Here is a 23610-nt window from a genome sequence, read left to right on the forward strand (position 1 = left end):
TTCACAGCCACCTTAACTCCTCCCTCCCCAACCCACCCCTCCAAAAGAACCCAACCCAGTATAATACACATCACAAATGGCCAACTACTACCAATAAAACCTATTTAAGATTGGTTTTGTGTTCCTTAATTTCCTTGGTCTAAAATAATGACTTTGATCAGTACTGTAAATATGACAAAGAGGCAAGGAGAGCTTGGATTCACAGCAACACAAAGTTCTATTGTTGCCAAAGAAAATGGACATAGAAAGAGACATTTTTATACTTGGTTTAAGCAGTGCTGCAGTAAACCATTATAATATGGGATTTGAGTCTCTCCCAGTGGGCTAGAATTGTCTTTACAATAGCCATATCATCATGGCTGAAATATGCATTTGATTGTAATTTTAATATCACTCAGCTTTTCTGATGCTAGTATCAATGCCTTCTGTTAATGCCTTCAGTTTAAACTATATGTTTATAGTGGAAAAATTAATGCTGTCCTATAGCAAAAAAAAGCCACAAACTAAGCTAGACTCAGACTATTTTAAGGCTATAAGTAATATTAATATATTAAATTTAAAATTTTTTATCATACTAGGAACACTCATTTCTCTTCTTAACATTTCTTAAAGACATTAATTTCACTTTCTGCATAAATTCACTCTGTCAAGGTCAAGACCCATCTTTAATAAATAAGACCCTTTTCAACAAAAGATAAGCAATAGATTAAAATAACATTTACAAAATTAACATGCAATGTCAGTAACTGTTTGTACAGTCTATTCGTTTGGGTGGGTTTTTGTTAGTTTTTTTTTCTTTTTTCTTATTTACAGCAAAGTCCGGGAAATAGCTACCTCCTTCCCCTCCCCCCACCACACACACAATAGATCTTCCTTTACATGCAATCACCCAATCTCAAGTAACAAATTCTTAGCAGCAGTTACCTTTGAGGGTCCAGTGTTTAAGGATCGATAAAATTAAAAAGTGTACAGTATTTATTTTCTTCTTTCAGGTTGATTATGTGACCGCTCTGGCAAAAGCACTTTGACAACTGTAAGAAAAGAGGGCATGCGCACACAGGGAACTGTGGGGGCTGAAGTCCTTCACTAGGTACTCTGCCCGATTTAAGCACGCTCAGCCACGAAAGGAGGAAGCCTTTCAAATACCGATTCCAAGGGAAAGACGTTGTGCCGGATTACATTTTATCTTCCTAACCAATCTAAATCACGAGTTGTTAGAGAAAAATAAACCGGTTTGTCAACTGATTTAGGAAGCCAGGTTAAAAGAGAAACTGGATTACAGGACTCAAATAAATAAACCCAGAGGAGCTACCTTAAATGGTATTAGAATGGTAATGACTGGGTAGCCAGCAGAAGGAACCCAGCCACACCAAAAGAGGTGGGGTGGGGAAGAATAAAGAAGGGAGGAGGTGGACTACTAAGGAAAGATAATTAAAATCTGACCATACTTAAATACGTGTAATATTATAAAATGAAAAGAATCTTAATATGAAATATGATATTAACTCTTGAAGGTCAGGTTAAAGATAGGTTTCAGTCATAAATTTTGGACATTATCTATCCACCAAGATTTCTATTTGATTTTCAATGAAGGTACAAATCACTTATTTCAAGATTCTACTTGATATGCTCTAAATCATACACCTCCTTATTTTACTTGTCAAAATGAAAGTTTACTTTGCATTATTCATACAATGATCAATCAAATAAAATTCAGCTCTTTAAAACTAAAACAGTGTTTTAGTTAAATATTAAAAAAATAATTTGACATGTTTATTGTTTCACTGCATAGGACAGTGACATCTTTATTCAAGGCAGAAAGTAGCTACAGTTTCTTTTAAAACTTTTTTCCCCCTGATGTACATTTTTCCTATCTTAACCTCATTACCCCAAGGCTGGAATCTCACAACATCTTAACATCAACTGGTATTATCTATAGCTTCTGAGAGCAATACTTCAACTACCAGTTTGCTCACATAGGCAGAAGGTATTATCTCTTGTGGGATTTGGTTCAATGCCATTCATGCAAGGGGTTCAGAATAGTCACTTCATGACTGTGCTGATTGAACTAAGAATTAAAAATGTCAGACATCATTTAAAACTATCTTAATTCTCTATTTCCCCTCTTCACCAATTAGAACTAAAGTAGTATTATCAGAGACTACCAATTTGCAGCAGTCAGTAGTCTTTATTTCTACTTATTTCCAAGGGAAAAAACAAAACAATTTAAGACGAAAAAATCATTTTGAATCAATCTACTACAAGCTCTTTTTAAAAGAACTAAATAAATGGTCCTCTTATTCCTACTATGAACTTACTGTATATTCCCCATTTTTTTTCCTTCCTCTATCTTTCTAAAGAAAATTTTTCCTCTGCCAACGTGTTATACTTACAATATTCATTCCAGAGTCTAAGGATGAACTCAGTTAATCTTACTCCTGAAGACTTCCCTAATCTACCAAACTTCTACATTTTCAAGTACTTGAATATTTAAAAAAACAAAAGTTCGCTCATAAAAGTCATATAAAGACTTGTTTTAAGAAATAGATTTTTAAAGATTATTTAAAATTAATATGCCAAATTTTTATTGGTAAGGTAGAAAATCTTATTATTCAGGTGTACTTGAAAATGGTTTAAATTGGGCATTTAGCAATTCACTTGACCCCAAGTACAGGTCTACTAATAATATACACAGTGAAAAAAACTAAACTTTGGTCTCTGACCCTTTGATAAATGACAAAACTAAATTAGCACTGCCTATACTTAACACGTATGGATGTGAGAGTTGGACTGTGAAGAAAGCTGAACGCCGAAGAATTGATGCCTTTGAACTGTGGTGTTGGAGAAGACTCTTGAGAGTCCCTTGGACTGCAAGGAGATCCAACCAGTCCATTCTAGACGAGATCAGCCCTGGGTGTTCTTTGGAAGGAATGATGCTAAAGTTGAAACTCCAGTACTTTGGCCACCTCATGCGAAGAGCTGACTCATTGGAAAAGACTCTGATGCTGGGAGGGATTGGGGGCAGGAGGAGAAGGGGACGACAGAGGATGAGATGGCTGGATGGCATCACTGACTCGATGGACGTGAGTCTGAATGAACTCCAGGAGTTGGTGATGGACAGGGAGGCGTGGCGTGCTGTGATTCATGGGGTCGTAAAGAGTCGGACACGACTGAGCGACTGAACTTAATACTTAACATAATTTTATTGTATTTGAAAATGAACTATCTCTGCTCTTCCATTCCTAAAATAAACACTCAAATTTAAAAAGAAAATGACTCTCATATTTATAAGCTGCTGCTGCTACTGCTAAGTCGGTTCAGTCGTGTCCAACTCTGTGCGACCCCATACACGGAAGCCCACGAGGCTCCCCCGTCCCTGGGATTCTCCAGACAAGAACACTGGAGTGGGATGCCATTTCTTTCTCCAATGCATGAAAGTGAAAAGTGAAAGTGAAGATGCTCAGTCGTGTCCAACTCTTCACAACCCCATGGGCTGCAGCCTTCCAGGCTCTTCCGTCCATGGGATTTTCCAGGCAAGAGTACTTGAGTGGGTTGCCATTGCCTTCTAGAGTGACACTATTACAATCATTGATCATATATCAAACTATACATTTGATCAACTGCTTCAAGTCTAGTCATTATTTCCATTGAAGGCTCAGTCATATACTTGGAATACAAGAAATAATAATCTTGTGAAACAAGCAAAATACAAATGGTATAGTTAATAACATTAGTGGAATTAAAAGTAAATATTTTAGCCATGAGCCTCCCACACCAGTTTTTTTTTTTAAAGATTATCAAGACTAGGGAATCGGTCACTTAGAGCAGAAATCTGATTTTTCATGTGGTTCAAATGTTACATTAAAAGATTTATCAGGTACAAAAATACAGCATTCAGTTTGAATTATAGCACAGATATCTCCCTGAGATGCTATAAGGTGTCAAGGGTCTTGGAGTTGCGTAGCACTGCCTTTCTCATCATAGAGATCTCAGAATTCAATAAGCTAATAGCCCAGTTACTATCATTTAAAGCTTATGAAAGTTGTCGAGGCTTAAATATGGTCAATTACATCCTCCAACCCCATTGAAGGTACACACACACACACACACACAAGCTGCTAAATGGTCATACCAGTAGAATACGGATCTTTGACCCATTGGGATCATACCAGTGGTAGATGGGTTGGGGTTACCTGTAATTTGTTAACATGTATGACCTTAAATTCATGGGAATCCCAGGCTACACCTTCGTATCATCCCTGTAGATGTCAAGACCATAAATTAGTGCCACAAATCCACTGAGTTCCATGCCAATCACTCTCTCTAAGGGTAATAACAGGAATAGTTCATAAAGCACCCAGCCTTGTCTCATAATTACCAGGTTGATCATTTTTAGTACGATTTAACCATTCCCAACATAGAGGAGCCTTTAAACTTAATGACCATAGCCTGGTGTTAACCATGTAGATCCTCCCCATAATTGTAAGAGCTTTCCTTTTAATAGATGAGAAGTTAATTTTTTATTGAGACTTAGCTCATCACTCCAATTGAGTTTAAATGACCATAAGAGAAAACTTAAATCTATGGCCAGCCTCAGAGTAGGTATTTTTAATTGGCCAGGTGAGAGGATCCCATCTACAATTATTATGAATAGATAGAACAGGACTGAACACTCATCTAAAACAAATTTCCTAGTGGGTTATCCAATCACAGCCCTAAAGAACAGAGCGGCTTTTTGGGGTGGGGGGGGATGGCGGCAAGACTACTGGAGTGGGTTGCTATTCCCTGCTCCAGGAGATCTTCCTGACCCAGGGATTGAACGTGGGTCTCCCACATTGTAGGCAGATGCTTTGCCGTCTGAGCCACCAGGGAAGTCCATATATTTATATCAGATCAGAGATCAGATCAGTCGCTCAGTCGTGTCCGACTCTTAGCGACCCCATGAATCGCAGCATGCCACGCCTCCCTGTCCATCACCAACTCCCGGAGTTCACACAGACTCACGTCCATCGAGTCAGTGATGCCATCCAGCCATCTCATCCTCTGTCTTCCCCTTCTCCTTCTGCCCCCAATCCCTCCCAGAATCAGAGTCTTTTCCAATGAGTCAACTCTTCACATGAGGTGGCCAAAGGACTGGAGTTTCAGCTTTAGCATCAGTCCTTCCAAAGAACACCCAGGACTGATCTCCTTCAGAATGGACTGGTTGGATCTCCTTGCAGACCAAGGGACTCTCAAGAGTCTTCTCCAACACCACAGTTCAAAAGCATCAATTCTTTGGCGCTCAGCCTTCTTCACAGTCGAACTCTCACATCCATACATGACCACAGAAAAAACCATAGCCTTGACTAGACGAACTTTTGTTGGCAAAGTAACGTCTCTGCTTTTCAACATGCTATCTAGGTTGGTCATAACTTTCCTTCCAAGGAGTTAAGCGTCTTTTAATTTCATGGCTGCAGTCACCATCTGCAGTGATTTTGGAGCCCAGAAAAATAAAGTCTGATACTGTTTCCACTGTTTCCCCATCTATTTCCCTCTTCCAACAACACAAGAGAAGACTCTATACATGGACATCACCAGATGGTCAACACCAAAATCAGATTGATTATATTCTTTGCAGCCAAAGATGGAGAAGCTCTATACAGTCAGCAAAAACAAGACCAGGAGCTGACTGTGGCTCAGACCATGAACTCCTTATTGCCAAATTCAGACTCAAATTGAAGAAAGTAGGGAAAACCACTAGATTTAGGTATGACCTAAATCAAATCCCTTATGATTATACTGTGGAAGTGAGAAATAGATTTAAGGGCCTAGATCTGATAGATAGAGTGCCTGATGAACTATGGAATGAGATTCGTGACACTGTACAGGAGACAGGGATCAAGACCATCCCCATGGAAAAGAAAGGCAAAAAAGCAAAATGGCTGTCTGGGGAGGCCTTACAAATAGCTGTGAAAAGAAGAGAAGCGAAAAGCAAAGGAGAAAAGGAAAGATATAAACATCTGAATGCAGAGTTCCAAAGAATAGCAAGAAGAGATAAGAAAGCCTTCTTCAGCGATCAATGCAAAGAAATAGAGGAAAACAACAGAATGGGGAAGACTAGAGATCTCTTCAAGAAAATCAGAGATACCAAGGGAACATTTCATGCAAAGATGGGCTCGATAAAGGACAGAAATGGTATGGACCTAACAGAAGCAGAAGATATTAAGAAGAGATGGCAAGAATACACAGAAGAACTATATAAAAAAGATCTTCACAACCCAGATAATCACGATGGTGTGATCACTGACCTAGAGCCAGACATCCTGGAATGTGAAGTCAAGTGGGCCTTAGAAAGCATCACTACGAACAAAGCTAGTGGAGGTGATGGAATTCCAGTTGAGCTATTCCAAATCCTGAAAGATGATCCTGTGAAAGTGCTGCACGCAATATGCCAGCAAATTTGGAAAACTCAGCAGTGGCCACAGGACTGGAAGAGGTCAGTTTTCATTCCAATCCCAAAGAAAGGCAATGCCAAAGAATGCTCAAACTACCACACAATTGCACTCATCTCACATGCTAGTAAAGTAATGCTCAAAATTCTCCAAGCCAGGCTTCAGCAATATGTGAACCGTGAACTTCCTGACGTTCAAGCTGGTTTTAGAAAAGGCAGAGCAACCAGAGATCAAATTGCCAACATCCGCTGGATCATGGAAAAAGCAAGAGAGTTCCAGAAAAACATCGATTTCTGCTTTATTGACTATGCCAAAGCCTTTGACTGTGTGGATCACAATAAACTGCGGAAAATTCTTCAAGAGATGGGAATACCAGACCACCTGACCTGCCTCTTGAGAAATTTGTATGCAGGTCAGGAAGCAACAGTTAGAACTGGACATGGAACAACAGACTGGTTCCAAATAGGAAAAGGAGTACGTCAAGGCTGTGTATTGTCACCCTATTTATTTAACTTATATGCAGAGTACATCATGAGAAACGCTAGACTGGAAGAAACACAAGCTAGAATCAAGATTGCTGGGAGAAATATCAATAACCTCAGATATGCAGATGACACCACCCTTATGGCAGAAAGTGAAGAGGAACTCAAAAGCCTCTTGATGAAAGTGAAAGTGGAGAGTGAAAAAGTTGGCTTAAAGCTCAACATTCAGAAAACGAAGATCATGTCCACAACAAGAGGTCCCAGTAAGGAACATGGTCCTGCCTCCAAAAACTAGCCAGAATTCAGGAGGGGCCAAAAGAGTGAGGAGACAACCAATATCCCAGAATCCTTTGTGCTGGAACCCATCCTGGCTGAAAGATCAGTGTGCCGCCAGGAAGGACCCTGAGTCTGACTACAGACCAGAGATGACTGGTCATAGACAACCTGGAAACTAATCATAAAACATAAGACTACAAGCCTCATGGCAGAGTAAATTCTCCAGGGTTCCCTTATCCTCCTGCTCTCCACTCAGGCACCCTTTACCAATAAAGGCTCTTGCTTTGTCAGCACACGTATTTCCTCAGGCAATTCATTTCCGAGTATTACACTAGAGCCCACTCTAAGACCCTGAAAGGGGTCCCCCTTCCTGTAACATGGTGATCAGATTTCTGAAAACAGTAACACTGCAGTGGTGAAAGGATGGTCTTTTCAATAAAGGATATTGGAGTCAACTGAATATCCATATGGCAAAAAAGAGACCTTCATCCTTACCACACCATACACAAAAATCAATTCCAGATGGACTGCAGGTCTAAATGTAAAAGGTAAACAAGAAAGTCTTTAAAAGTACATATGAGAATATTTTCATGACATTAGAGTAGGCAAAAATTTCTTCAACAGGTCACAAAAGCAATAAATATAAAGGAAAAATTTAATAAACTAAACTAATTAAGAACATCTGTTTACCAAAAGTCAAGAGTGAAAAATCAAAGAAAGGGAGAAATATATGCAATATTCAAAATAATTATAATTCAAATACATGAAGAACTCTTACAAATTAATAACAGTGAACATCCCAAAGAAAAATGGGCAAGAGACTTCAACAAAAGATACTCAAATGTTCAAAAAGCATATGAAAATGTGCTCTACGTCACTTGCCACCAAAGAAATACAAAATACAACCAAAATGGCAAAAACTCGAAAAGACACAACTACCATATATTTGCAAGGATGTAAGGCAACTCATTCTCAAACACTGCTGATGGAAGTATAATTGAATTTAACTTTACAACTACACTGCAAAACTACTTACTAGGATCTATTAAAGCAAATGTCCACACAACTTTCTTGTTCTTGTTCAGTCAACTCAGTCATGTCTGACTCTGCAAGCCCATGGACTGCAGCACAGCAGGCTTCCCTGTCCTCCACTATCTCCTGGAGCTTGCTCAAACTCAAGTCCATTGAGTCAGTGATGCCATCCAACCACCTCATGCTCTGTCGTCCCTTCTTTTCCTGCCTTCAACCTTTCCCAGCATCAGAGTCTTTTCCAATGAATCGGCTCTTCCCATCAGGTGGCCAAAGTACTGGAGCTTCAGTTTCAGCATCAGTCCTTTCAATGAATATTCAGTACTAATTTCTGTTGGGATTGACTGGTTTGGTTTCCTTGCAATCTAAGGGACTCTTAAGAGTCTTCTCCAGCACCACAGTTCGAAAGCATCAATTCTTCAGTCTTCAGCTTTTTTATTGTCCAGTTCTCCTCACATCCATATATGATTACTGGAAAAACCATAGCTTTCACTATACAGCCCATTGCCAGCAAAGTAATGTCTCTGCCTTTTAATAATTTAACCTAATGTCTAGGTCTGTCATAGCTTTTCTTCCAAGAAGTAAGCATCTTTTAATTTCATGGCCGAAGTCACAGTCCGCAGTGATTTTGGAGCCCAAGAAAATACACTCTGTTACTGTTTCCATTGTTTCCCCATCTATTTGCAATGAAGTGAAGGGACCAGATGCCATGATCTTCGTTTTTTGAAAGTTGAGATTTAAGCCAGCTTTTTCACTTTCTTCTTTCAACTTCATCAAGAGGCTCTTTAGTTCCTCTTTGCTTTCTGCCATAAGGGTGGTGTCAACTGCATACCTGAAGTTATTGATATTTCTCCTGGCAATCTTGATTCTAGCTTGTGCTTCCTCCAGTCTGGTGTTTTACATGGTGTACTCTGTATACAAGTTAAATAAGCAGGGTGACAGTATACAGCCTTGACGTACTCCTTTCCCAATTTTGAATGAGTCCATTGTTCCATGTCTGGTTTTAACTGTTGTTTCTTGACCTGCATACAGGTTTCTCAGGTGGCAAGTAAGGTCATCTGATATTCCCATCTGTTTAAGAATTTTCCAGTTTGTTGGGATCCACACAGTCAAAGGCTTTAGCACAGTCAAAGAAGCAGGAATAGATGTTTTTCTGGAATTCTCTTGCTAGTCTATGATTCAACGGATGTTGGCAATTTGATCTCTGGTTTCTCTGCCTTTTCTAAATCCAGCTTCTATATCTAGAAGTTCTCGGTTCACATACTGTTGAAGTGCTTATAGCTTGAAAGATTTTGAGCATTACTTTGCTAGTATGTGAAATAAGTGTAATTGTGTGGCAGTTTAAACATTCTTTGGCATTGCCGTTCTTAGGGAATGGAATGAAAACTGACCTTTTCCAGTCCTGTGGCCATTGCTGAGTCTTCTAAATTTGCTGGCATATTGAATGCAGCACTTTGACAGCACCAACTTTTAGGATTTGAAATAGCTCACCTGGAATTCCATCACCTCCACTAGCTTTGTTCATAGTGATGCTTCCTACAACCTCCTTGACTTCACACTCCAGGATGTCTGGCTCTAGGTGAGTGATCACACCATCATGGTTCTGTGTATTCTTGTCACCTCTTAATATCTTCAGCTTCTGTTACATCCATACCATTTCTGTCCTTTATTGTGCCCATCTCTGCATGAAATGTTCCCTTGTTATCTCTAATTTTCTTGAAGAGATCTCTAGTCTTTCCCATTCTGTTGTTTTCCTCTATTTCTTTTCATTGTTCACTTAAAAAGGCTTTCTTATCTCCTTGCTATTCTTTGGAATACTGAATTCAGATGCGTATATCTTTCCTTTTCTCCTTTGCCTTTGCTACTCTTTTCTCAGCTATTTGTAAGGCCTCCTCAGACAACCTTTTTGCATTTTTTTTCTTGGGGATGGTTTTGATCACCACCTCCTGTACAATGTTATGAACCTCCTTCCATAGTCCTTCAGGTACTCTATCAGATCGAATCCCTTGAATCTGTTTGTCACTTCCACTCTGTAATCGTAAGGGATTTGATTTAGGTCATACCTGAATGGCTGAGTGGTTTTCCCTATTTTCTTCAATTTCAGTCTGAATTTGGCAATAAGGAGTTCATGATCTGAGCCACAGTCAGCTCCCTGTCTTGTTTTTGCTGACTATAGAGCTTCTCCGTCTTTGGCCACAAAGAATAAAATCAGTCTGATTTCGGTATTGACCATCTGGTGATGTCCATGTGTAGAATTGTCTCTTGTGTTGGAAGAGGGTGCTTTGGTATGACTAGTGCATTCTCTTGGCAAAACTGTTAGCCTTTGTCCTGCTTCTTTTTGTATTCTAAGGCCAAATTTCCCTCTTACTCCAGGTATCTCTTGACTTCCTACTTCTGCATTCCAGTCTCCTATGATGAAAAGGACATCCTTCTTTGGTGTTAGTTCTAGAAATCTTGTAGGTCTTCATAGAAGTGTTCAACTTCAGCTTCTTCAGCATTAGTGGTTGGGGCATAGACTTAGATTATTGTGATACTAAATGACTTGCCTTGGAAACGAACCAAGATCATTCTGTCGTTTTTGAGATTGCACCCAGAGCTACATTTCAGACTCATTTGCTGACTCAGAGGGCTACTCCACTTCTTCTAAGGGATTCTTGTCCACAGTAGTAGATATAATGGTCATCTGAATTAAATTTGCCCATTCCACACACCTTATGACCCAGCAATTCTGCATCTAGATATATACATAATAAACATGGCAACAGATGGTCTCCAAAAGACATGCTCAAAACAACATTATTCATAACAGCCCAAACCCAAAACAACCCAAATATCCATTTACAGCAGACTGAATAAGTAAATCATGATAGAATCATATAATGGAATATCATAAGGCAAAGATAATGAATAGACTCCAACTTTATAGAACAACCTAGATGAACTGCATGAATGCAATGTGAGTGAAAGAAGTCTGCCATGTAAGAATATATATGATTCTGCTTATGTAAAGTTCTAATAAAACTAATTTATGGGTCCAGAAGATAATGTGCTGGTAACTTTTGCAGAAAAATAATGATTTATGGGGGATATAAAAGGGGGCCACAGGGATACTGGTGATACATTCTGTTACACATGTGTATTTACTTTAAAAATTTGGAAAATTCTGTCTTTCTGTTATGAAAGTGAAAGTATTAGTTGTTCAATTGTGTCCCATTCTTTGCAACCCTATGGACTGTAGCCCATCAGGCTCCTCTGTCCATAGGATTCTCTAGGCAAGAATACTGGAGTGGATAACCATTCCCTTCTCCAGCGGATCTTCCTGACTGAGGATCGAACCTGGGTCTCCTGCATTGCAGGCAGATTCTTTACTGTTCTGACCCACCAGGAAAGCCCATTTTTTGTTCTACTTTCTTTAAATGTATAAAACATATACATGTATTTGCAAAGGTTAACTATCTTCTCTAAGCGAGAATTGAAAACAGCAAAATCTGGCCAAGTAGGAAGGGGAGCCTTAAGTCTGGGTCACTGAAGCTAGAGAAATAAACTGGGGGGCCAGTGGAGGGAGGGAGGATTCCTATGTACCAGACCAGTATTAGAGGCACATGCGCGCACACACACACACACACACACACACACACACAAGCACAAATCCCTTGACTTCAAAGGCCTCACAGTCTAAGGAAGGAAAAATCATTCTGGTCAACTATGATAAATAAGATATCCCCTAAGTCATCTAGAAAACTTCTAAGATTGTTATAGACTAAGGCAATTTACATGCAGGAAGTCCAGAGCATCTGAGAAAGGACTTGTTAAGCAATTCTAGATCAGAGTAAGTTTGAGAATGGAACAAGAGAAAGGGAGCAAAAGGAAGCCAAGTGACTCTGGTGTGGTTTGGTGGGCACTCTGAAGAGCACCTGGGGTTCTTTATGCTTCTTGCCTCTCTGTCCATTAGGTTTAAGTTTGTTCACTCATTCATTCAACAATTTTATGAAAAACCTAGCTGCAAAGTAGCAATTCCAAAACTTCACCTGCTTTTTATTAACCCTGTCTCTAACCTCTACGGAAAAACTGAGGATATTATGCAGTAACTTCCCCAATTTCTCAGCTGCCTCCCTCCCTCTTTACAAACTTACCCAAATCCCCACTCATACTTCCTTTTCTCCTACCTCAAAAGAAACTGAGTTCCCCTACAAGTCCACATTAATCCCTCCATCTGTAGTCTAGAGTTCATTCTATCTTGTTTCCTTTAGATCCATTTCATTAGTTAATTATGTCCAGGCTTCTCCTTTCCATTCCAGAGAAGATACTAAAAAGAAACCTCTAAATCCAAGCTTTACTTCCTTTGACTTCCAGTTGACTCCCTAAATTTACTGCATCTAGCTTCTGCCCTACCATCCTACAAATATTGCTCTGGCTATTGATCTTACTCATCAATGACCAACTGACAACTTTTCAATTTTTATTTTATTTGCCATTTATCCTTCATAACACTCTTGTAGTAGGCAGAATTCTAAGGTGGCCCTCCAAGGATTCCAAGCTAGAAGGAAAATAGGAACCCTAGTCCTGCAAAGGCAATTCAGCCAACAAGAAGAATGAACCTGAAAGTGAATTGACACCCTAAACAGAGAACCCCAGTCATAAAGAACTATAAATTAATAAATGAACAGAGTTTCTTTAAGCGATTAAGCTTGTGGTAATTTGTTACAGAGAAGTAGCAAACTAATACAATATTCCATTGTCTTTGAAGATACTGCTCTCCTGGTTCTTCACTTCTGAAGTTTATTCTCAGTTCTCTTGGCCTCTAAATACAGTTTCCCTGAGAGTTCTCCTAATTCTGCTCTCTCCAAAATAAAGTGTTACATTCATGAGCTGGAAAACTGAGCTCACCAGTATCTAGGTTTTCTTCATCTTTTTATGAAGCTCCAAACCACTATTTAAGCAACAACTTGTATAGGATCCTATAGCACTTCTCTTATCTAAATCCTGTTAAATGGTACCACCATCCATGTAGTCAATCAAGTTAAGAATCTGGGTATGATTTCGTCCTTTTTCTTCCACCTCACTGATGGACAAGTCCAACTGGTCACTAGTTAAAGTCACTCAGTTCAGTTCAGTTCAATCACTCAGTCGTGTCCGACTCTTTTCGGCCCCATGAATCGCAGCATGCCAGGCCTCCCTGTCCATCACCAACTCCCGGAGTTCACTCAAACTCACGTCCATCGAATCGGTGATGCCATCCAGCCATCTCATCCTCTGTCGTCCCCTTCTCCTCCTGCCCCCAATCCCTCCCAGCATCAGGGTCTTTTCCAATGAGTCAACTCTTTGCATGAGGTGGCCAAAGTATTGGAGTTTCAGCTTTAGCATCAGTCCTTCCAATGAACACCCAGGACCGATCTCCTTTAGAATGGACTGGTTGGATCTCCTTGCAGTCCAAGGGGCTCTCAAGAGTCTTCTTCTCCAACACCACAGTTCAAAAGCATCAATTCTTCGTGCTCAGCTTTCTTCATAGTCCAACTCTCACATCCATACATGACCACTGGAAAAACCACTGAAAAAACATCTAGCCTTGACTAGACGGACCTTTGTTGGCAAAGTAATGTCTCTGCTTTTTAATATGCTATCTAGGTTGGTCATAACTTTCCTTCCAAGGAGTAAGCATCTTTTAATTTCATGGCTGCAATTCTGTCCAACTCTTTGAGACCCCATGGACTGTGTAGTCCATGGAATTCTCCAGGCCAGAATACTGGAGTGGGTAGCCCTTCCCTTCTCCAGGGGATCTTTCCAACCCAGGGATTAAACCCAGGTCTCCCACATTGCAGGTAGATTCTACACCAGCTGAGCTACAAGGGAAGTCCAAGAATACTGGACTGGATTCAGTTCAATTCAGTTCAGTCACTCAGTCGTATCCAACTCTTTGGGACCCCATGGACTGCAGCACACCAGGCTTCCCTGTCCATCACCAACTCCCAGAGCTTGCTCAAACTCAGGTCCATCAAGTCAGTGATGTCATCCAACCATCTCATCCTCCGTCATCTCTTTCTCCTTCTGCCTTCAATCTTTCCCAGCATCAGGTGCATGAGGTGGCCAAAGTATGGGAGTTTCAGCTTTAGCATCAGTCCTTCCAATGAATATTCAGGACTGATTCCACAAGGGAAGCCCAAGAATACTGGAATGGGTAGCCTATCCCTTCTCCAGGGGATCTTCCCAACCCAGGAATCGAATCAGGGTCTCCTGCATTGCCAACTGAGTTATTAGGGATTGGTCACTAAAACTTGTTAATTTTGCCTTCTAAATTTCTGCTTCCCTTGTGGCTCAGCTGGTAAAGAATCCGCCTGCAATGTGGGAGACTTGGGTTCAATCCCTGGGTTGGGAAGATCCCTTGGAGGAGGGAAAGGCTACCCACTCCAGTATTGTGGCCTGGAGAATTCCATGGACTGTATAGTCCACGGGGTTGCAAAGAGTCAGACACGACTGAGCAACTTTCACTTTCAAATTTCTGCTTACCATTCCCCCCTCTGCATTCACAGGCAGCCCTTTGTTTCACCTAAACTATGGCAGTAACATCCTAATGTCTCTCATTGCTGTGCTCAGCCGCTCAGTCCTGTCCAACTCTTTGTGACCCCACAGACTGTAGCCTGCCAGGCTCCTCTGTCCGTGGGATTTTCCAGGCAAGAATACCGGAGTGGGTTGCCATTTTCTTCTCTAGGGAATGTCTCTCATAAGTACTCTTTCAAATGTGGCCTCCACACTAAAGCCTGAGTAATCATTCACAGTTTTACCATTTTATGCCCCTTTCTAAAACTCTAATTACTTTTCCCTTGCCAAGAGGATACAATACAACCTGAATCTTCTACTCTTCTTCCCAGCCATACCAAACTACTGCTACAGGTCCCTGGATGGATTGTGCCATGTAGTATAATGCCTATGCACATATTCCTTCTGTCTGAAATACCTTTGTACCTCTTGATAACCTGCTCCTACTCACCCAAGAGAGCTGACCCTGATCATGTAAGCAAAACTGCCCATTCCTTTCTTTATATACACCTCCATCCCACACACATATCTCTATTATAGTATTCTTCATATTTGAGTACTATCCGTTTACACATCTGTCTTTCCTCCAAAAGCTCCAGGATCAGGACCATTTTCATCTTTGGAATTCAGGCTCTAGGCCTGTAATGTAGAGATAAATCAAAGGAGAAAATATATTGTACTTAACAATTTAGAAACTGAAAGTACTTCCTTAACTTTAGATGAAGCCAAATTCTCTTGTCATTAAAGGCATTTCAAAAACACTAGTTTAAAGACACGCTATTTAATGTTTAATGAAGATATTTCATACTAAAATTTGGTGGATATAATTTACCCTTTCTCCTGCTGTAGGACATTTGTTTCTAAATTTTCATTATTTTCCAAACTTTTGTTTCCTTAAAGCTATATTTCTAAAGAAATCCGGACTTGATGAAAGGCATAACATTAAAGCATCTGACATGTATTAGCAAAATTTTTAAGCTTCAGCAGTTTGTATTTCCTAAAGAATTAACCTTCTAATATGAAAACAGTGTATGAATAGTGTATGCAGTCCATGGGGTTTCAAAGAGTCCGACACAGGACTGAGCAACTGAACTGAACTGAACTGATACAAAAAAGAACAATATAGTTACTGTTCTGATAATAACCTAATGTAGAAAGATGTCTCTACTCTTGATTTACCAAATAAGATTAAGTCTCTTTCAGCATCCTAATACGTTTACTACTTTGTCATTCTTCTTTATCGTAATTTCATGTGATGATAAATAGTAAAGACATGGTTATGTACTTACATCCTATGTTTGTTGGAGATTTCATTTCAAAGAATGACGTGTAAATGTGTACGTGTGTGTTTCCAGATGGCTCAGTGGTAAAGACTCCGCCTGCCAATGCAGGAGAAGCAGGAGATGTGGGTTCGATCCCTGGGTCATCAAGATGCCTTGGAGGAGGAAATGGCAACCCACTCCAGTATCCTTGCTTGGAAAATCCCATAGACAGAGGAGCCTGGTGGGCTACAGTCCATGGGGTCACCAAGAATCAGAGATGACTTAGAAACAGCATGTGTATTCCATTAGAGAAAAAAAGATGAGCAGACCTCATCTATGTTCCCTATGTTTCTAGACTTCAACCGTACTAAATCTAAAACCTAATATTCATGGAGGTTGCCAAAAGGTACAAACCTCTAGTTATAAATCAGTCACACAAATGTATTATATGTTTGTAATAATTATATGTTTGTAATAATACTGTAATGTATGTTTGAAAGTAGCTAAGAGAATAGATCTTTAAAGTTCCCATCACAAGAAAAAAAATTTGTAACTATTAGTGATGATGAATGTTAACTAGATTTATTGTAGTGTTCATTTTGCAATGATCATATATCAAACCATTATGTTATACACATGAAAGTAATATAATGTTATATGCAATTATATTTCAATTAAAAAAAAAACCTTATATTAATAAATATTTCAAGTACCCATGTTCACCTTGGGTCTGAATAACGTTCAGTAGACCAAGATATCGGAGAAGGCAATGGCACCCCACTCCAGTACTCTTGCCTGGAAAATCCCATGGATGGAGGAGCCTGGTAGGCTGCAGTCCATGGGGTCGCTAAGAGTCGGACACGACTGAGTGACTTCACTTTCACTTTTCACTTTAATGCACTGGAGAAGGAAATGGCAACCCACTCTAGTATTCTTGCCTGGAGAATCCCAGGGACGGGGGAGCCTGGTGGGCTGCCATCTATGGGGTCGCACAAAGTCGGACATGACTGAAGCGACTTAGCAGCAGCAGCAGACCAAGATATTTTACATAAAAAGTTTTATGCATCAAAACTTGTAAACATAAACAGGAACTAAATTTCTTTTCTTTAAAAAAACAACCCAGAACTGCCCGAGCAAGGAGCGGCTCCCGGGGCCGGGAGGCACGGTTGGGGCGCCCGCTTTAGGGCCCCTGAGAGGCTGCTGGGCGGGGATAGCGGCCCGCGGCCACAGGGCGAAGGGGGTCGGTGGGCTGAGAGCAGCTTGGCAGCGAGGCCGGCCCGCCGCCCCTTCCCCCCGCCCCGTCATTTAAAAAAAAAAAAACCCAAACTATTTTTAGATTTTATCCAATGGCAAATTGAGCCTCCTAATCATAAGGTACTCTCCTCTACAAACTGTTTTTGATACAGCATATCTTCCTTCATCCCATGGACAGAGGAGCCTGGCCAGCTACAGTCCATAGGGTGGCAAAGAGTTGGACACAACTGAGCAATGGAGCATGCACGCACCTTCCTTCAATCAACTGATCATTTTCCTCCTTTTGTCATGGTAACTCACTTACAAGAACCTTCTGGAGACTGCAAAAATTGCAGAATGATTTCAGGAAATATAATTAATCTTTATATGAGTTATTTCTTCTCCCCCTAAAATAACTGCCATTTAAAAATTTTTCATTTTAAAATATTATTGTGAAAGGCCATGAGCTCTTTCAGAAGACTTCAAAAATGCAAACCCTACCTAATCTTTTTAAGTTGTTCTTCAAATCTCCTGACAGCTTCACCATTTCATTTTAAATGCTGTTCACAAGTTGCCCTCATTAGACTGGAGTCAACAGGCACCTTTCAAGGAGCTGTTGCAAAAGTATCACCAGCTTCCACAATTTCAACCTCCATCCCCAAAGGTTTAGCTACAGCTTTAAGCATTTTCCCAAGAGCATTCTAATTGCCTGCTGGACAATTTCATGTTCAAGTTTCACCACATCACTCGTAGTTATCTACTGGGCAAGAGCAAACATTTACCTTAGTATTTAGACCTCTCCCCTTCTAATCGCAGCTTCTCCAGGTAAATATGTCTACCGAACCCTACTGATGCTACTGGTCCCATATGGTATACCCTTCTCACCCTCTCTACTTATCCTAATTTTACCTTTCTCTGGGGCCGAGTTCAAACACCAGTTCCTAAAAAGAGCATTTATCTGTACCACACATTTATAGCTGTGCGTTTTTCATGTGTGTGAGTTTCTATTTACCTTTTCTGGTATAATTATGTTAACTCCTCAACCAGAACTCTTAAGTTTTTAAGGGAAGGCACTAGAACTCATGCCTCTGTTCTCCCTCAAAGACAGTCTATTGCAGGGAGCCGTGGAATAAGAGGTAACATTTATGGCACATACATAGTGTATCAAATGCTTTCTACTTATTAGTTCATTTACCCATGTAATAAATCTATGCAGGAAGTACTGTTATTGTCCCTAATTTGAGACAAGAAAATGGAAACTTAGAAAGGTGATTTACCTGTCCGAGGTAACAAAATTAGTTTGAACTAAGACTTAATTTCAGGTTTGTCTGACTCTAAATTGTCTTCTGATTAGTGACTCATACAAGCAGAGTCTCTTGTCCTCAATTCAGTTCATTCCAGTTGCTCAGTCGAGTCCAACTCTTGGCGACCCCGTGGACTGCAGGACACCAGGCCTCCCTGTCCATCACTAACTCCCGGAGTCCACCTAAACCCATGCCCATTGAGTCTGTGATGCCATCCAACCATCTCATCCTCTGTCCTCCCCTTCTCCTCCCGCCTTCAATCTTTCCCAGCAGCAGGGTCTTTTCAAATGAGTTAGTTCTTCGCAACAGGTGACCAAAGTATTGGAGTTTCAGCTTCAACATCAGTTCTTCCAATGAATATTCAGGACTGATTTCAAGACTCTTCTCCAACACCACAGTTCAAAAGCATCAATTCTTCTGTGCTCAGCTTACTTTATAGTCCATCTCTCACATCCATACATGACTACTGGAAAAACCATAGCTTTCACTAGACAGACCTTTGTTGGCAAAGTAATGTCTCTGCTTTTTAATATGCTATCTAGGTTGATCTTCACTTTTCTTCCAAGGAGCAAGCGTCTTTTAATTTCATGGCTGCAGTCACCATCTGCAGTGATTTTGAAGCCCCCCAAAATAAAGTCTCTCAGTGTTTCCATTGCTTCCCCATCTATTTGTCATGAAGTGATGGGACCAGATGCCATGATCTTCATTTTTTGAATGTTGAGTTTTAAGCCAGCTTTTTCACTCTCCTTTCACTTTCATCAAGAGGCTCTTCAGTTCCTCTTTGCTTTCTACCATAAGGGTGGTGTTACCTGCATATCTGAAGTTATTGACATTTCTCCTAGAAATCTTGATTCCAGCTTGTGCTTATCCAGCCCAGAGTTTCTCATGATGTACTCTGCATATAAGTTAAATAAGCAGGGTGACAATATACAGCCTTGACGTACTCCTTTCCCTACTTGGAACCAGTCTGTTGTATCATGTCCAGTTCTAACTGCTGCTTCCTGACCTCCATACATATTTCTCAGGAGGCAAGTCAGGTAGTCTATATTCCCATCTCTTTAAGAATTTTCCACAGTTTGTTGTGATCCACACCATAAAGGCTTTGGCATAGTCAGTAAAGCAGAAGTAGATTTCTTCTGGAACTCTCTTGCTTTTTTGATAATCCAATGGATGTTGGCAATTTGATCTCTGGTTGCTCTGCCTTTTCTAAATCCAGCTTCAACATCTGGAAGTTCATGGTTCATGTACTGTTGAAGGCTTGCTTGGAGAATTTTGAGCATTACTTTGCTAGCGTGTGAGATGGGTACAATTGTTGCAATAGTTTGAGCATACTTTGGCATTGCCTTTCTTTGGGATTGGAGTAAAAACGGAACTTTTCCAGTCCTGCGGCCACTGCTGAGTTTTCCAAATTTGCTGGCATATTGAGTGCAGCACTTTCACAGCATCATCTTTTAGGATTTGAACTGGAATTCCATCGTCTCCACTAGCTTTGTTCACAGTGATGCTTCCTAAGGCCCACTTGACTTCCAGGATGTCTGGTTCTAGGTGAGTGATCACACTGTCGTGATTATCTGGCTTCCTAAGGCCTACTTGACTTCACATTCCAGAATGTCTGGCTCTAGGTGAGTGATCACACCATCGTGATTATCTGGGTCGTGAAGATCTTTTTTGTATAGTTCTTCTGTGTATTCTTGCCACCTCTTCTTAATATCTTCTACTTCTGTTATGTCCATACCATTTCTGTCCTTTATTGTGCCCATCTCTGCATGAAATGTTCCCCTGGTATCGCTAATTTTCTTGAATGATCTCTAGTCTTTCCCATTCTATTGTTTTTCTTTATTTCTTTGCATTAATCGCTGAGGAAGGCTTTCTTATCTCTCCTTACTATTTTTGGAACTCTGCTTTCAAATGGGTATATCTTTCCTTTTCTCCTTTGCCTTTCACTTCTTTTCACAGCTATTTGTAAGGCCTCCTCAGACAACCAATTTGCCTTTTTGCATTTCTTTTCCTGGAAATGGTCTTAATCTCTGCCTCCTGTACAATGTCAGGAATCTCCATCCATAGTTCTTCAGGCACTCTGTCTGTTAGATCTGATCCCTTGAATCTGTTTGTCACTTCCACTATGTAATCATAAGGGATTTTATTTAGGTCATACCTGAATAGTCTAGTGGTTTTCCCTACTTTCTTCAATTTGTCTGAAGTTGGCAATAAGGAGTTCATGATCTGAGCCACAGTCAGCTCCTGGTCTTGTTTGTGCTCACTTTACAGAGGTTCTCCATCTTTGGCTGCAAAGAATATAATCAGTTTGATTTTGGTATTGACCATCTGGTGAAGTCCATGTGTAGAGTCTTCTCATGTTATTGCAAGAGGGTGTTTGCTATGACCAGTGCGTTCTCTTGGCAGAACTCTACTAACCTTTGCCTTGCTTCATTCTGTACTCCAAGGGCAAATTTGCCTGTTACTCCAGGTATTTCTTGACTTCTTACTTTTGCATTCCAGTCCCCTATAATAAAAAGGACATCTTTTTTGGGTGTTAGTTCTAGAAGGTCTTGTAGGTCTTCATAGAACTGTTCAGTTCTTCAGCATCACTTGTCGGGGCATAGACTTGGATTACTGTGATACTGAATAGTTTGCCTTGGAAACGATCAGAGATTATTCTGTTGTTTTTGAGATTGCATCCAAGTACTGCATTTCAGACTCTTTTGTTGACTACGATGGCTACTCCACTTCTTCTTCAGAATTCTTGCCCACAGTAGTAGATATAATGGTTGCTGCTGCTGCTAAGTTGCTTCAGTCGTGTCCAACTCCGTGCGACCCCAGAGACAGCAGCCCACCAGGCTCCCCTGCCCCCGGGATTCTCCAGGCAAGAACACTGGAGTGGGTTGCTATTTCCTTCTCCAATGCATGAAAGTGAAAAGTGAAAGTGAAGTCACTCAGTCGTGTCCGACTCTTAGCGACCCCATGGACTGCAGCCTACCAGGCTCCTCCATCCATGGGATTTTCCAGGCAAGAGTACTGGAGTGGGGTGCCATTGCCTTCTCTGGATATAATGGTTACCTGAGTTAAATTCATCCATTCCAGTCCATTTTCGTTTGCTGATTCCTAAAATGTCAACGTTCACTCTTGCCGTCTCCTGTTTGACCACTTCCAAGTTGCCTTGATTCATGGACCTAACATTCCAGGTTCCTATGCAATACTGCTCTTTAGCGCATCAGACCTTACTTCCATCACCAGTCACATCCACAGTTGGGTGGTATTGTTACTTTGGCTCCATCTCTTCATTCTTTCTGTAGTTATTTCTCCACTGATCTCCAGTAGCATATGGGGCACCTACCAACCTGGGGAGTTCATCTTTCAGTGTCCTATCTTTTTGCCTTTTCATACTGTTCACGGGGTTCTCAAGGCAAGAATACTAAAGTGGTTTGCCATTCCTTTCTCCAGCGGACCACATTTTGTCTCTTGTCCTACTTGATATAAACAGCCAAGCAGATAGTTTGGGCTTCAGAGGTGTGAAGAGAAAGTAAATTATGGTTCAGCAAATTTCCTTTCTCCCTTTGACACAAAGTTTTATTCAATGACCCTCTTCCAACAACACAAGAGATGAATCTACAAGTGGACATCATCAGATGGACAATACTGAAATCAGACTGATTACATTTCTTGCAGCCGAAGATGGAGAAGCTCTAGATAGTCCAGCAAAAACAAGACATGGAGCTGACTGTGGGTCAGATCATGAACTCATTGCAAAATTCAGACTTAAACTGAAACAAGTAGGGAAAACCACTCGGCCATTCAGATATGACCTAAATCAAATTCCCTATGACTATACAGTGGAAGTGACAAATAGATTCAAGGGATTAGCTCTAATGGACAGAGTACCTGAAGAACTATGGGCAGAGGTTCATAACATTGTACAGGAGGCAGTGATCAAAACCATCCCCAAGGAAAAAAAAATGCAAAAAGGCAAAATGGTTGTCTGAGAAGGCCTTACAAATAACTGAGAAAAGGAGAGAAGCAAAATGCAAAGGAAAAACAGGAAGGATATCCCATCTAAATGCAGAGTTCCAAAGAATAGCAAGGAGAGATAAGAAACCCTTCATAAGTGAACGACGCAAAGAAATAGAGGAAAACAACAGAATGGGAAAGACTAGACATTTTCTCAAGAAAGCTAGAGATACCAAGGGAACATTTCATGCAGAGATGGGCACAATAAAGGACAGAAACAGTATAGACCTAACAGAAGCAGAAGATATTAAGAAGAACTGGCAAGAATACACAGAAAAACTACAAAAAGGATCTTAATGACCCAGATAACCACGATGGTGTGATCACTCATCTAGAGTCAAGCATCTTATCATGTGAAGTCAAGTGGGCCTTAGGAAGCATCACTACAAACAAAGCTAGTGGAGGTGATGGAATTCCAGCTGAGCTATTTCAAATCCTGGAAGATGATGCTGTGAAAGTGCTGCACTCATTATGCCAGCAAATCTGGAAAACTCATCAGTGGCCACAGGACTGGAAAAGGTCAGTTTTCATTCCAATCCCAAAGAAAGGCAATGCCAAAGACTGTTCAAACTACCGCACAATTGCATTTTATTTCACATGTGAACAAGGTAATGCTCAAAAGGTTTCAAGCCAGTATGTGAACTGAGAACTTCTAGACATAGAAGCTGGATTTAGAAAAGGTAGAAGAACCAGAGATCAAATTGCCAACATCCGTTGGATCATGGAAAAAGCAAGGGAGTTCCAGAAAAACATCTATTCCTGCTTAATTGAGTGCGATAAAAACCTTTGACTGTGTGGATCACAATAACTGTGGAAAATTCTTAAACAGATGGGAATACCAGACGAAGTTACTTGCCTCCTAAGCAACCTGTATGCAGGTCAAGAAGCAATAGTTAGAACCGGACATGGAACAATGGACTGGTTCAAAATTGGGAAAAGAGTATGTCAAAGCTGTATATAGTCACCCTGTTTATTTAACTTGTATGCAGAGTACATTATGTGAAATGCCAGGCTAGATGAAGCTCAAGCTGTAATCAAAACTGCCGGGAGAAAT

The 23610-nt window shown here is 40.5% G+C and overlaps 1 protein-coding gene across 12 annotated transcripts in view; it reads right to left on the reverse strand.

The window, feature by feature from the left end:
- The window catches only part of CPEB3 (cytoplasmic polyadenylation element binding protein 3), a 348047-nt gene that overhangs the window by 215850 nt on the left and 108587 nt on the right, over positions 1 to 23610 (reverse strand). For 2 of the 12 annotated variants that reach the window (XM_086378581.1, XM_086378568.1), the window contains exon 1: positions 925 to 1065. The exons of the other annotated variants lie outside the window; for them this stretch is intronic. The gene's annotated coding sequence lies outside the window, so the exon portion shown is untranslated. Of the gene's footprint in view, positions 1 to 924; positions 1066 to 23610 lie in introns of those variants that run through there. 12 annotated transcript variants of the gene reach the window in all.

Source organism: Bos grunniens, chromosome 26 (assembly GCF_055505025.1).
Source record: "Bos grunniens cultivar Pamir isolate PY7600 chromosome 26, Bosgru_T2T1.0, whole genome shotgun sequence".
Taxonomy (NCBI): Eukaryota; Metazoa; Chordata; class Mammalia; order Artiodactyla; family Bovidae; genus Bos; species Bos grunniens.